Here is a 12,639-nt window from a genome sequence, read left to right as displayed (position 1 = left end):
TCCCTTCAATGTAATAACTTGAATGTGTTTACTTGAATTTTACTATGTTAATAACCTGCTTCAACTGTTAATTTAGTCATACAGATCTTTATATATATTTTCAAATTTTGACAGCGACATATTAACTACTTCAACCAAAAAAATTGCACATAAAATACAAAGAAGAGTTATTGTTTTTAACATGGATTTAAAGGCTTTTTTTATTTAACTGTTATTAAGTGCAAATAATATACCCATTTTAATGCATCTGTATTGTGACGATTGCTTAGAAATTTGTATTATGTGTTAAATAGTAATAAGGTAAAGTTTATTAAATTTTCTTAGTATTTGTAGCATTGTTTAAATAGAACTAGTTAGCCAACGCAATGTATAAATTTGTTTGATTCTAATTGAGACAGTCACTAGATGTCACCACGCTTTCTGTCTCAATAGATTTTAATATACCATTGTTTGTTTGATATACGTTATACTAGATGGTGCTATGTGAAAAAGTTAAAGATTAAACTAAACGTCCATTTTTGATCCCCTAAATTAAATTCACCGGCGTTGCAATATTTCACTGACATAGTAGCAACAGGTTTGCTTACAAATAAAAATTTTACAAAAAACAGACCATGAATCAGTTAAGATTTTGTTTTAAATAGAGTTATTACTATCAACTAGTAAATATCGTGTCAACTAAAATTGTACATAAACGTACTGTGGCTTCTAAATCTTCCTATATCTAAATAAGTTTAAAGAATTTAAATATTTTATTTTATTTGGAAGTGTATTACAAAAATTTGGTCGGAGGTAAGTAAAACATTTTAATTCTATATGTTTAAAACAAAAAACATTTGTATGAGAAATGAACAAATTAGGTATTTAGAAATAAATTTTAGCGGATAATACATACATTCGATAATATTTGAAAAAAGTGATTTTAAATTAAAATAATGTTACTTCCATAATAAACAAATGGTTTTTTACAGATGGCTGGAAATATTTGTTGTTATTACAATGTGGTTTATCACCATACAAAATTCATGGTTTAAGAATGTTCAGATTTCCGACAAAAAATCTTTCGGCTTGTCAAACATGGATATTACACTCTGGTAAGTAAATAGAAACTTTTTTATATTCTTTTATTTTACACCGTTTCCGTTACGTAATTAACTTAAAAAAATGTTTATTTTTTTTTCATTCATCATTTGAATTTTACGTTTTCGTTGGTATTATAATAATTATGATATAATAAACTTCGGAAAAACAAATTAGTGAATAAACATAATCAAAGTATTAGATATTTAAATATGTATTTCTTTAACTACCTATTTTTAGTTATTGTATTGAAAAGTAGAAATAAGTTCATCTTTATCGGAGAACTAATTTATACACCAGTCTATCTGTAAAAAAATCATTGATTACACGTAAAAATCTTATAAAGATATTTTAAGGTTCTAAAAGATATACGAGGGTTAGTTAATAATAAATCTGTGAAGACATACAGGTATTTTGGTTTGTTTTTGTTTAAACAATTTTAAAAAGTGAGAGGTCATTATTTTGCTTATAAAACGTTTTTTATCCAGTTTAGAGAAAAATAGTTAAAATAAAAATTGTAGATCTCAAAAAGTTCTTCCTTTTGTGAGTTTCTAAATTAAAATATATAAAGAATTCACCAAAATAGTTGCAAAAAACCCTTGATTTTGCAGAAATTTATAAATTTTAATAACTTTGTTTTTGCATAATGGTACGTAATGTAACTAATAAAAATAGTGACGATTTGTTTATCATGGAAAGCGATTATTTAAACAACTTTTTGTTGAGCTACCCCAGTTAAAAAAAAATTATGTTTTACATGCCACAGAAGCTAAGATATTGCAAATTTTACAAGCGTGATTTATTTTAAAAAAGTTCAAATCTAAAAAAAACGGAGCTCAGATGGTTCTCCATTCTACTTTTCCGAAGAGGTATTTTACGAATACCATCATTTTAACGGGTTATAAATTTTTACTTCTTTACCGCATATGCCATCTGTAAGCTGGATCGCACAATTCAGATTTTCATTTAGAGTCCCTTCAATTTTCAGCTCTTACTGTTAATAGACAATGGAAGTATGATTTTAAGAATAAAATGCTTTGGTTTTAAATATAAAATGCTCTCTTGGCTCGTAATGGTCATAGAAGATTCTTTTTTTTTTAGAAAGTGTGTTTTTCATCAGTTTTTCGTTAGCCTCTATATAAGTTTGTGCCATAAACGATATCAAAGATATAAATGTTTATAAACAGATTAAATAACCTATAAACTATTTGCTCTGATTGATATTTAGCGCACTGTAATAACTTATTAATTTCCATAATTTCAAGGAGCTATGTTATATGTTTTTGCACAAAAAAGAGTTATTTTAATTTATAAATAACTACAAAAATAAGGTTTTTTGCAACTATTTCGATTAATAGTTTCTTGTATTTTAATTTGGATACTCTCAAAAGTTACATTACTTTTTATGATCTACAACTCTAAAAAAAGCTGAAAAAATCTTAAACAGATATTTAAAGCCTCTAAAAGGTATATAAGGGGTAGCTGATGACAATTATGTGAAAAATTTAGCTAATTTTGCTTTGCTTTTTTTTAAACAATCGTAAAAAGTGAAAAAAGTTTATGCGCATAAAACGTTAAAATAAAAGTTATAGATCATAAAATGTTCTCTAATATTGATATTTTTATAATTAAAATACATAAAGAATTGACCGAGATAATTTAAAAACCCTTATTTTTAAAGTATCATTTATAAATGTTAATAACTTTCTTTTTGCATAACGATATGTAATACAACTATTTAAAATTATGGCAGTTAATGAGTTTTTAAAGTGTGCTAAATGTCATACAGAACGACCATACAGTTTATGAGTTATTCGATTTGTTTATCCAGGAGACCGATTATTTAAACAACTGTACCTGTCCAAACAGTCACTCTAGGGATATTTTGTAAATAGCAATCGATTTTTTATGGCTTCGTTTTAAATTATTAAAAAAAACATCAAGAATATAATAAATTTGTTTTTAAAAATCAGTTTGAAGAGTAACAAATTTTTTGCATATAAAAATTTTTAATAACTTTGACTTTTTTATGTCACACTTGTATGTAGGCTCAATATAAAGCTAATAAAAAAACATTAAAAAAAACCAAAACCTTCTATGGCCCAGAGGAAATCAAATAGCATTTTTTTTCTTGTTTAAGAAATTGCAAATATTTTCATTGTTTATTAACATCAAGAGCTGAAAATTGAACATTGTAAAAGAATATCTAATTTTTATAATTCGATTTATCAATAGCATACACAGTGAAGAAGTAAATTATTTTGAAACATTAAAATAATGGTACTCGTAAAATATCGCCACAGAAAAATGCAAGGGAGATCTGTCCGCTGCAATATCTGAGCTTGTTTCTTGTTAGTGGTTATAGAAAGTTCTGTTTTTTTTTTAATTGTGCTTTTACGCCAGCTTTTCATTGAGCCTACGTACAGCCGTATGACATGAAAAATATCAAAAGTAGTATAAATGTTTAGAAGCTAAAAAGCACTTTTGCAAACCGTTTTTTTTTATAATAAGTTTAATAAAATGTTGAAGTTTATAAATAAAGCTTCAAATAATCGATTCAAAAAACATCAAATAACTGTCAAAGGTTAAACACCCTTTTTAAAGTCCCTAATGGATTTTAAAGATTTAAACAGTGTTAAACAGATAAATTAATTCATCGACGAGTTAACAATACAAAGCGAAGTTCTTTAATCACAATGTGATAAGAAAACGAGTATCAAATTTGGTTTTATATTTCAATAGTCGAATTTAATTGTGGCTATATTGGTTTAATTAAAGAAATCCAGTGAAAATCCCAAGAAATAGGTGAGATCCTTTGTTTCTTTCTTTCCAGTTTGGGAGAGGGTCCTTTAGGTACTCACGTTTAGGTATTGTGTTACGGTCTGGGTAACCAGAACTACACATCATGAACAGCAATTAAATATTTACATTTACACAAAACAACTCCAGTTTCAACCCAAAATCATATGTCGTTGCCGCAGTCTCTAGCCCTCCTTCCCGTTCGTTTTCTAAAAGGGGACAAGTTATTGTCATGCACTCCATTTTGAATACTGTTTTATTTGAATATATTAAAGAAATTGATAAAATAGTTTATCCAAAAAATATTACTTTTAAATCTCGCATTTCGAATAATCGAATCTACATTTTCCTCTCTTCTACCGACATCGTTGATCAACTAATACACCGAACGTCATAATTAATTTCACCGTCATCTTGATCTGCAGGCTTCTTTCTGCGACCAAAAGAATCCTTATTTCAAATGTATCTCCTTCCATCCCGCATTCACTAATCGAACAGTCCCTAAGAAATACGGAACATCAGATGATCAATAGGCATATATCATGAGTTTCCTGCTATATGTATATTTTTACTTCATCTTTTGCCAAATTTAGACACAATATTTAATTAAGTAAGAAAACTTTATGTACTTCAGATACTAGCCCAAGTCTAGTTTGAAAAAAAAAGTTAAAAATAAAAAATAAAAAATAAAAAATAAAAAATAAAAAATAACCTTAAAATATCCAATCCCTTTTTTAATCAAAAGGTTATACTTGATAAAATAAAAGTTTTGGAACAAATCTGGACCTAACCATATATACTCTTTTCTTCCTTCACCCTTTCCTTATTCATCCTTAGTTTCACAAGATACCAATTATCCGAACTCTTCTATAAACTATTTCGGACTAAAAGCTGCACTCAAATCCTATAAAAACACAAAAATTAGGATTTTCTATAATTATCTTGAAAAATTTCTCGAAAATTCCTTAGGCACCAACGACCCTCTAAATGAAGCCAATAAATTTATCACTGACATACCGCTGACAATCGTTAATGAAAGATCTTGCCCTAATCTATACTAATATAAAAAAAAATCATTACAAGAAAAAATTTTTGTTAAAATCCATTATAAAAGGTATATAAATTAAAAAACCCAAATGGGCTATGTTATGAAGAATAAAGGTTTTCGGAATCTATATTCCATCATCAGTGTCTAGGTGAACATGTTTTAAGCCGCTAAATATCTGGGTAAAAACCCGTTAAAAGTTATACGTTACAATTTAGTTTACATTATTTAGTCTTATATATTAGGATGTTAAAGCTACCAGTGGATATAATAACATGGCAAATGTTATCATATCCACTGGTAACTCAACCCTGGTGAGGTCCCAATTCCATATAAACTTATACAAAGTGTAGTAAATCTACTTCAAGATAGATCTAACGAACTAGGATTATCACTTACTGAGAACAAAACCAAATTAGTAAAATTTTCCAGAAGAATTTTCACTCCCTTAACCAAAATTTTATTTAACAATTCTCTACTTTCTGTTGTTTCTTCTTCTTTTTAGAGTGCCATATCCCTACGGAACGTCGGCGACTACCATGCTTACAATATTTTTATACTGATCTCGGTCTTGCGCTACGTGTAGCAATTGGTCCGCTGTCAAACCTGTCCACTGCCGCAAATTCCTCAACCAAGAGAGTTTCTTCCGTCCTATCCATTTCTTTCCTTCGATTTTACCGTTGAGAATTAGCCGAAGGAACTCATATCTTGGTCCCCTGATTATATGTCCAAGATATTCTAGTTTACGCCTCTTAATAATATTTAATAGAGTTCGTTGATGTCCCATTCTTCGAAGAACTTCTTCGTTTCTGGTTCTGCTAGTCCATGGAATTTTTAGTATCCTTCGATACAACCACATCTCAAACGCCTCGATTTTATTCATGATATCGGCGTTTAAAGTCCAAGTTTCACATCCATACAAAAGTACAGACCACACGTAGCATCTTGTAAACTTTTCACGGATTTCCAAATTTAATGAGTTATTGGATAATAGAGGCTTGAATTTTTGAAATGAGTTTCTTGCCTGTTCAATTCTACATCGAATTTCGAAGGATAGATCTAGATTTTGGGTAATCCAACATCCAAGGTATTTGAATCTCTGAACTCTCTGCAGCGGTTGTTGGTTTAATATCAGTTGGGTTGCGCCGATATTCACTTTACTGGTCACCATGTATTTAGTTTTATCAATATTTATCGACAGTCCCCAATTTGTGCATTCCATGTCAACTCTATTGATTAGCTCCTGCAGTTCTGTTGTTAATTAATGTAAAATTCTCGGTTTTATGTTTGACTCCAGATTAAATTGAAAGAATCCAGTCTCTGAACTTAAAATCAATTGTTTTAAAAGGTTGAACATTTTTAAAACCCTCAGTCATCTTTAATGGGGTGCCGATAAAACTACTTCTAGGTCTGAGCGCTTTTCGCTTTAGTCCTATTGAGAGTGTATACCGTGAATCTAATGAACTTTCTCCTACCCTAAGACGATAATCACTTCTACTTTCGTATGCTGCATCAACATCCGCAAATCCATTTAATCCCGTTCATTCCCTAATTGCCACAATGGCGTTTTCTTCCATTAACAATAACCAACACCTTATCATAAAACCTATACCTCAATTAATTTGTCCACTACTTAAAAATATTGACCTTTTTCAGACTAGTTCATTTCCTCTAACTTTACTTCCCCTCTGGGCTAAAGATCTCCCCTCAATATATACCTCACTCACCATTTTTAACAAACTTGAATCTTCTAACCTTCTTATAAAGAAAGCATTTTTAGAATTTAATTCTCTATACAGATGCTTCTAAAACTACCACTGGTATTGGTTGCGCAGTAACCACTAAACATGAACTTGTAAGATCATCTCGGTTACCCGTAATATGCAACGTTTGCACAGGTGAACTATATAGTATTCTGTTGGCTTTTAAATGCATCTCCCATCAAAACAGACATATTGCCCATTTGTTTAGATTAACTTTCATATATCCGTTTAGTCAATACAATTTTCACTGACCACCTATTAGTTCAAAACATTCATAACATATACCAAAATCTCTTTGCTTACGATATAAGTCTCTCTCATATGGCTGCCTTCTCACACCGGAACTACTGGTAATAAAACAGCAGATAATTTTGCCAAAGAAGCTACCAACCATGGGGTGACTGAAGTCACCCCAATTCAACTAGCTAACGAATCTCGAAATTCTTTTTTAAAAAGTCAGTAGAGGATACTTGACAAAACTTATAGCAAAAGAGCAAAACAACTTTTCATAAACTTCAATCTTTTATTGGTCATCTCTCCCTAGACTTCATAACTAGAAGAGAAGCATCGACTATTAGAAGACTACGAATCAACCATACCAAACTTACCGACTGCAAACAATTCACCAACCTGTATAAAGCACTGGACTTGAAACCTTCTCTAAGGAACTAGAGAATCATCTACCTCTTCCTCAACTGTAAATTGTATATGTTGATTATGATTGTTGAAAATGTTGACTATTTCATTAATTTTGTGTTTAGGAAGTGCCAAAACTAAATCATCTACATATCTTTTAATAAAAGGAATGAAAAAAGTGTAATTGTTGATACAATCACTGATAACATCATCCATGACTAGATTCTATAGGACTATCAAAAATTTGTTTTTGGTAGTGATATGGGATCTTTTTTTTTCCTAATATTGTTCTGAAGCTATTTTCTTGTTTCATTTTAAATTAATTACTATTTAAATGGGAATAAGCCACAATTAAAGGTTAAAATACGTTTATTGACGTTTCAATTTCCACTTCGGAAATCGTTCTAAAAAACAAACATGTTTGAGAACGATTTCCGAAGTGGAAATTAAAACGTCAATAAACGTATTTTAACCTTTAATTGAGGCTTATTCCCATTTAAATAGTAATTAATTTCTTTTTTTTCCTATCTAAAAATTTTTTTTCTTACTCTTATATAATATATCTATATATATATATATATATATATATATATATATATATATATATATATATATATATATATATATATATATATATATATATATATAATTTAATTATAATTAATATATATATATATATATATATATATATATATATATTTAATTTAATGTATTGTGCAGAAAGTTGCTTTTTTTCAGTTGTGTTAATAATAATATTGTTGTAGGTAATGCTGCATTGGAAAGTCTGGAGCTACCCGATTTAAAAAAAAAATCTATGCAGTAAGCATTTTGACGCAATGCAAAATATTTACCCAGTACTGCTATACCAAAAAAATATAGTGAGGTAGAAGAGGAAGGTTCGTTAACGACACCACGCGTTTTTCATACGTATTCATTAGAAAAACAACCATCAACCAGTGCCAATACTGTTTCGCACAGTGATAATTCTGAACTTGACGATTTTGTTGATGAGCTTTTTAGATATGCGGTTATCACCATTGGTCAAGACAAAAAGATTTCATAATTATCACACACTTTAAACAATGTAAATGTTTTAATGTAAACAATTTTGTTTTGTTTTTTTACCTTGAATTATTATTTTGTTAATATTGTCTATGGTGTAGATATCAGAATTTTGATAAGTGTTATCTAACTATTAAAATAACGCGAATTTAATTTTTGCATAAACAGTCAGATCGTGCGAGTTGATTGAAAAAAACATTTTCATTTATGTAAACAGAAATACAAACATGGTGTGTATATTATAAAATACATAAATAAATAAAATAAAGGGTACTATTTATTAAAGTTTTGTTAATTATTATTCCTTTTATCCCAACACATAGATTAATTTGTCCCTAAATATGTGGTGCCTCTTGTTGTGGCATATCGATCTGTTTATTTGTTTCAAAACCATTATCAAAAAACCATACCCATGAATTTACTATTTGGAAAATAGTAGAAAATTTGAAAATTTAATTTTCTCAAAACATACATAAAACCATTGTTTAAAAAGAATTTTTTTTAAACAATGATAAAACTCAAGTCTTGACTAAAAAATAAACCTCCGCATGAGTGTTCTAAGACGATAGCAGTCGAGTCTATTTCAATTAAATATTTAATCCTTTTCTAACAAATCATATAACCAAATTAAATATCTGGTAAACTAATAAAACTTAAAAAAAAGGCAGCATTTAACTGCTTCATTTAAATAGATTACTAACCGGTTTAGATTTATCAAGTCTCAAAGTAGAAAAACAATTTGAAATATTCGCTCGAAATAGTCAAGTTATCTTTCACAAGACGCATACAACGATAATAACAATAAGCATTTTAGTCTTATAAGTCTTAAAGTCTTATATTTTCTTCACAATCTGGCACCCGTGTACGGGTTTGCATTAGTTACCAGACTGGTAGAAATATACTCGTATAGAATCCTGCTGAGAATTAAGTTTCTGTTAATAGTTTTTTAAATTTATTACTAGAGGCCGCCATATGACGGCAGAAGAAAAGTCAAACGTTTGTTCCATAAGGATTGTCTAACTAGTCCTATTTAAACAATGTTTGTAGTTAAATAAGGTAACATTAGGGGAAACAACGCCTTCAATTATTTAATAATTCGTATTACAGTTTTAAATATAAATATTTACTGGCGTTTTGGATTGATATAAATCAATCACGAGAACGTAATACTAGTATAATAATTACTAAACAGGCCTTAGAGATTTATGTTTAAAAGTGTTTTATTTTCAATCAACAACTAATTTAGAATAAAATGCTGACAGACGTAATTTGAGGCTACAAGCCGCTACCTATCACGTAATTACGTTAAACATTTGTATTAACCCTTTTCCGAACAAGGTGATTCAACGGGCTTGAGCCGCCAAGTATGTTTCCTTCAACATAGCCATGACCTATTTAAAATATTCATTAACATTTTTGAAATTATTGCGTCGAAAGAATTTTGACACATAAAGGGGCAACACTGCCGTCTGACCTTATTTGTATTGACAACTAAAGTCTAAATCTTTGTTACAGAAAGTAATCTGGTAGTCAGGTAATGCTTTTGTGAATTATCTAAATGACTTTTATGATTTAGAAAATCCAATAATAAAGGCTAAACGTGTAACAAACAATGTAAACATCACTTTGATGTAAACATCAAAGATATGCTTACAATAGGTGTTATATTTATTCTAAATAAATTTTAAAAACTGATAATCATTGACGGAATGCAATACTATTGTTAGATAGATACCTATACATATTTTGAAATAAATAATGCATCTGCTATCAGTCATTTGATATTGATGTTAACGTCAACAACTAAGCTCCTTAAATTATATTGAATTACAGTGAAAGTAGATAGTGCGAATAAAATGTCCCATTATCAGCTGCAGAACTGCAAGATAATACTAATAATTTATGGAATTCCGATGATGAAGAATCTCCTGAAGTAGGTGGCATTGAAAGTGACTCTGAAATTGAAGATCATCTTTCGGAAGCAAGCAAGTGAAGAGGATGATCAGTAAGTAATATTTAGTGATAATGAAGAATAATGTGTAGCTATAAGTTCTCAGATTTCAGAGTGTGTAATTTTTGAAACTAAGGATGGAATTAACTGGAAAAGTCAATCACAACCGACATGACGTATGCGATCCCGTGACATAATAAAAAGCAAAGTGCACAAAATAATGTTAGCCCCTGGTTAAAATGTAAATAATCCTGTTGATTCCTTTTTTTTTGTTTGTGGACGAAAAAATAGTAAACTGTACAAATAAAGAAGCCGAAAAAGTCCTGGAGATAGAGAACTGGAAATATTGCGACTACATGTCTTTATTGTACTACTACTAACTACAGGGTACCTGAGTGCCAACATCCATAATGTAGATATACTTTGGAGTAAGTTTTATGGACCTACTATATTTAAAGCTACCATGAGGTTATAACGATTCAAACAAAGAAGGAACGACAAATTAGCAGCAATACGCGAAATGTGGAATCAAGTCAACCAAAACTTTCAGAAATACTATTTACCAGGAAAGAACATAACGGTAGATGAGCAACTTGTTCCGTATCGAAGTAAGTGTCCTTTCAAGCAGTATATGCCTTCAAAGCAAGATAAGTTTGGTATGAAAATATAGTGGGCCTGTGACTTGGAAACATATTACCCTTTAGGTGAAATATCATATTCAGGAAAAAGCGGAAACAGAGTAGCCAAAGGTCTTGCATCTCAAGTTGTAAAACAACTCGTTGAGCCTTATTATAATTCCAAAAGGAATGTGATTTGCGATGACTATTGCACTGATCTTGCTCTTGCACATGAATTACTGGCAAATTCACTAACTGTTGTGGACACAGTGGAAAAAGATAAGAGATTTGTTTCTCGGGAATTTCTACCAAACAAGAACCGTTTAGAGAAATCTTCAATTGTTGGTTTCACTCCAAAAGCATCTCTTGTTTCTTACGTTCCGAAAAAAACAAAGAAATGTCATAGTCCTGTCTACCATGCATCACAATGCTTACTTTGCAGAAAATGTTTATAAAAAAACAGATAATAATACTATGTTATAATAGTACAAAATGTGGTGTCGATACGCTAGACCAAATAGTTCATAAATATATGTGCAAAAGACAAACTATCCGTTAGTCTTTTGTAGCTGGGGTAGTCCCATTTATTACTTGGTTAAATTTACAGATTGTTTCTTACAACCACAGCAGAACAACTACTGTTGCCTCAAATTTTTACAAGAAAATCAAGAGGACTACAATTCGAAACAAAACAGTGTATTGAAAAATGCTTACAGGAAGTTGAACCACACAATAAAAAGCAAAAACTAGAAAAACCTCCACTTTTAACAAGAATAGGTGTCACATGTGCCTAACAAAAAAGGGCAGAAAACAAAACCAAATTTGTGAAATATGCAGTAGAAATTTGTGTAACGATTACTGTATAAATAAAAAAAAATTGTAAGTATTGTAAGAAAGAAAAATGAATGACTAATCTATGGTTTTTTATTTTTATTGTTTTTTTTTTAACCTAATACTTAATAGTAATTTAATTTGTATATTATTATGTTATTATCTTATATTCCAGTGGAAGAATAGTGAAGAATATTATTATATTCTTGTGGCTTAGTCCCAACTATAATAGTAAATTGATATAACAAAGGATTAATTTGTAAAAGTAAAATAATAATATTTTTCTGACTTAAGCGTTTTATTCATTGTGTATGCTATTGTTTTTATCGGTACTTTATAGATAAGCTGCTAATTACCATACTCTTTTCTTATAAGGATTTTCACACAATAATGAAAGGCAACAACACCACAATCTTTTTCCAGGGTATGAGTAAACATCAACCCCTCTTTTTAAATAAAATGGCCTGGTAGATTTATAAGTTTTTATTTATTTATTAATCAATTCTTTATTTGGCTCCAAATGTTTATTACTTGTGAAAAAATATTTTTTCCACAAAAGTTTTCTTGCATTTCATTATTTTGTGCAAATCTTTCAGATTGATCGCACCTTCGAGGTAGACTGCATACTATAGTAGCACTTTTTTTTAGTCTAGACAATTTAAATTTAATTTTAATAAAAAATCAAAAAAGAATATGAGAAAAATATAGGTAAATATAAATAGTACATTCAAGAAGAGTGATGGGATCAACGGACACGAGTTGCCCGGTTACATAAGTAAAGTGTGTTGCCCGGATAAGGGTTAACTCATCATGAAAAGTATTATCTGTCTATTTTAGGAAAATGTTGATCTGAAC

General features: G+C 29.6%; 1 protein-coding gene across 1 annotated transcript in view; it reads right to left on the bottom strand.

Annotated features, from left to right (window-relative positions):
• LOC140447752 (ovochymase-1-like) overlaps positions 1–12,639 on the bottom strand; it is a 148,951-nt gene that overhangs the window by 16,927 nt on the left and 119,385 nt on the right. The window lies entirely within an intron of this gene.

This window comes from Diabrotica undecimpunctata, chromosome 1, assembly GCF_040954645.1.
Source record: "Diabrotica undecimpunctata isolate CICGRU chromosome 1, icDiaUnde3, whole genome shotgun sequence".
NCBI lineage: Eukaryota > Metazoa > Arthropoda > Insecta > Coleoptera > Chrysomelidae > Diabrotica > Diabrotica undecimpunctata.
Note: the sequence above shows the minus strand (reverse complement) of the source record. Positions and strands in the feature narration are given on the sequence as shown.